Consider the following 4160-nt stretch of genomic DNA (forward strand, 5'->3'; position numbering starts at 1 on the left):
TCCTATTTCCTTCTACAGGGCCCTTCAATGAAGAGCCCATTGGAGATTGGTAAAGAGGAAGGATGACTCTACATTCTCAAATCCAGATATATAGCAGCAGTGTCTAGGAGTTCACCTAAGTTTAGAAGAGTTTTCATTCCAAGAAGGAATTTTGTTTCCAATCATAGTTTACATTCATGTTTTAGTTTTTCTGATTCAATTGTAAAGGAAAAGCTGTGGCACTATAGATTAGGTCATATTCCCCTTAGCAATGTGAAAAATATTTCATCAGTTTCTATATCCAAGTGTTCCAAATTCTCCACTCCATGTGTTATTTGTCCTATGGCAAGGCAGCCCAAACTTCCTTTTTCCTCTAGTTCTATTTCTACCAAAAAAGTGTTTGAATTAATTCATGTGGATACCTGGGGGCCATACAATAGTGCTACATATGATGGATTTAAGTATTTTCTTACAATTGTTGATGACTTAAGTAGAGGAACATGGACCTACCTACTAACTAACAAATACAATGCATTCACTATTCTAAAAAGCTTTCTAGCTATGGTAGAAAGGCACTTTAACAGCAAGGTGAAAACTATAAGGTATGATAATGCTTTTGAATTGGGAAGTGGGAACATTCAATCAGAATTTTTCCAGTCACAAGGTATTATTCATCAAACCACTTGTGTGTCCACAGCACAACAAAATGGTGTTGTGGAGAGAAAGCACAAGAATCTTTTAGAGACATCCAGAGCCTTCTTATACCAATCACACCTACCTATATCATACTGGGGTGACTGCCTTCTTACAACAACCTATTTGATCAACAGATTTCCTTCAAGTGTCCTAAAGCTTAAGACTCCTTATGAAGTTCTTTTTTCAAGCAAGCCAAACTACTCTAACCTTAGATGCTTTGGATGTTTATGTTTTGCTTCCACTCTTTCAAATCATAGAACTAAGTTTGAACCTAGGGCTACTCCTTGTATGTTTTTAGGTTATCCTCATGGAAAGAAGGGTTACAAAGTCTTGAACCTCAAGAATTTAAAGACTTTCATTTCCAGAGATGTTGTATTTCATGAAGAATTCTTTCCATTTGCTTCTATTAAGTCTAATTCTTCTAATTATATTTCTTTACCCACTGCTAAAGTTACTGTAAGTAACCAGACTCCTGAAACTTCACCTTCTGCTAGCAGACCTCACAATGAACCTTCCCAAGACCCTACTGAATCATCAATTGATTTCTGTTCCTCTCCCATTTCTTCAATTCATCCTAGAACACCTATTCCCTTTATCTCTTCTTCTAGGTTGTCTCCAGATTCTCCAGTATCATCTACTCAATCACATACATCAACACCAGTTTTTCCTTCTTTGGATTCTGATCCTATGATGGATGTTCTTGTTAGGAAGTCTAACAGACCACACACAACTCCATCTTATCTCATGGATTACATCTGTAATGTACTCCAACTCATATATGTTAGCAACTCTTGCTTTCTCACACCTGTTATACCTATTTGTATATCTTTTAGTGGACTATCTTCTACAAATCAACATATGCTAAATACATTGTCTACAGTACAAGAACCTACCAACTATTTACAGGCAACACATCACCCAGAGTGGCAAGAAGCAATGGACAAAGAGATTGAGGCACTTGAACTTAATAAGACTTGGGAAATAGTTGAGTTACCACCTGGGAGGAAAGCTTTACCATGCAAATGAGTGTATAAAGTTAAACAACATTTAGATGGCAGTGTGGAAAGACTAAAGGCAAGATTGGTTATTAGAGGAGACATACAGAAAGAGGGAATAGACTTCAATGAAACATTTTCACCTGTGGTAAAGATGACCACAATCAGATGCATACTGGCCACTGCATTAAAGAAAGGATGGAGTCTTTACCAGCTTGATGTAAATAACGATTTCCTACATGGTATGATGACCCAAAAGGTCATCTTATATTTTAGAACTCAATTCTACGCTCTTAAGCCTTAAAAATCTTATTTTTACCCTCCTCGATTTGCGTGTGCAATCTGGGCGTATTCTGGAAATATTTTATGTTGAACATTGATAAAAATAAGAATTGTTTCCTTAAAAGTTGATTTTAGTTGACTTCGGTCAATGTTTAGAGTAAACAAACCCGAACCCATATTTTTATGGTCATGGTGGGTCCGTAATAAAATATGGGACTTGGGCGTATGCGCGAAATCGAATTCGAAAGTCCCTAGCTCGAGTTATGAATTTTTGATGAAAATTAAAAGTCTGAAAATCTAATGTCTTTAAGAATTGATTGATGTTTGGCATTGTTAGTACCCGTTTTGTATTTTGGTTTCGGAGCTCGGTACAGGTTCATTATAATATTTAAGACTTGTCTATGAAATTTGGTGAGAAACAGAGTTGGTTTGACACAATTCGGATGTCCGGTTGTAAACATAGGAATGTTAAAGTGTTCTTGAGAATTTTATTGGATTTGGTGCTAAATTCATTGTTCTAGGTGTTATTTTGGCGATTTAATCGCGCGAGCTAGTTCGTATGATGTTTTTAGACTTGTGTACACCTTTAGTTTAGAGCCCCGAGGGCTCGGGTGAGTTTCGGATAGGCTACAGAGTGAATTGAACATAGAATTCATAGTTGGTGTGCTTTAGGTCTGCAGACTTCGCAATTGCGAGGTCTGGCTCGCAGATGCGAGCATCGCATTTGCGAAGAAGCTTCGCATTTGCGAGCAGTGGGATTGGAAGGGGATCTTCGCATTTGCGAAGTTCAGGATCGTAATTGCGATCATCACAGGCTGCATTTGCGAACGGTTGTCCGTATTTGCGAAGATGGGCTGGGACTGGGATTCTCGCATTTGCGAGATTTTTGTCGCATTTGCGATGGTTCAATGTTCGCAATTGCGAAAAAATGGTTCATATTTGCAAAGGTAGCAGAGATGCGAGGAGTTCTCATTTGCGATACTTTTCTCGCATTTGCGAGCTTCACATTTGCGAAGCCTATGTCGCAAATGCGACATCTGCAACTAATCAAAATAACTTTTGGATGGGATTTTTGATTCATTTCCGAAATCATCAAAACCTAAAACACAAGAGGCGATTTTCCAAAGACCATTTCTTCCCCAAATCATAGGTAATTGATTCTAAACTAGTCTCTTTCAATCTTTCACTACATTTTATAAGATTTCAACCTAAAGTCTAAGGTTTGCATGGTGGGATTGGGGATTTTTGGGTGGAAACTAGGGATTTCGAAATTTGGGGATTTAGACCTTAAATGGAGGTCGGATTCAAAAACCAATTATATATCCGCGCTCGGGGGTGAATGGGTAATCGGGTTTTATTCTGAATTTTGGGTTTGGACCAAGCGGGCCCAGGTGTTGACCTTTTTCAAAAATGGCCTAAATTAAATTCTTTACAATCGTGGGTAGTTCCTAAAGCTTAAATTGAATCGTTTGGTTGGTAATTTGCTAGATTCTATTGGTCCGGAGGCTTGTGTAAAAGTAAATGTTGTTATTGAGTATTGAGTGGCATTCGGAGCGAGGTAAGTCTCGTGGTTAACCTTGGCTTGATGGATTAGGTATTATGTGCCTATTTGCTACGTGTTTGTATGTCAAGTACAACGCATAGGTGAGGTGACGAGTACCTATGCGTTGTTATCGAGCCATAACATGCGAGTGAGTCTTATTATTGTAATCGTAGTATTCCTTGATCATATTTTTCATGATTAGACGAGCTATTCGTTATGTTGAACAACTCTGATTATGTTCTACGGAAATTGGTATTGATTGAGTATTGACTTAAAGTTGAGGTTAGTAACGTGGAATTGAGTGTTGAAGTAAGACTTGTTCTTGATATTTCTATCTCCATGTTGTTATTGTTCATTATCTTGATGAGGGAGAGTGTTAAAGTACGAAGGGTGATGCTGTGCAACTTTTTGTGAGTGAGTGATAATGCATGAAGGGTGATGTCGTGCCATGTTGTGAGAGAGTTAATGCAAGAAGGGTGATGCCGTGTTGTTTCTATTATTTATTATGGTGAGGTTGAGTGTAAAAGCACAAAGGGTGATGTCGTGCACTTTCCTATTGTTTCTTATGGTGAGGTTGAGAGTAAAAGCACGAAGGGTGTGTGATGACCCAAAAGGTCATCTTATATTTTAGAACTCGAATCTGCGCTCTTAAGCCTTAAAAATCT

Source organism: Nicotiana tomentosiformis, chromosome 4 (assembly GCF_000390325.3).
Source record: "Nicotiana tomentosiformis chromosome 4, ASM39032v3, whole genome shotgun sequence".
Taxonomy (NCBI): Eukaryota; Viridiplantae; Streptophyta; class Magnoliopsida; order Solanales; family Solanaceae; genus Nicotiana; species Nicotiana tomentosiformis.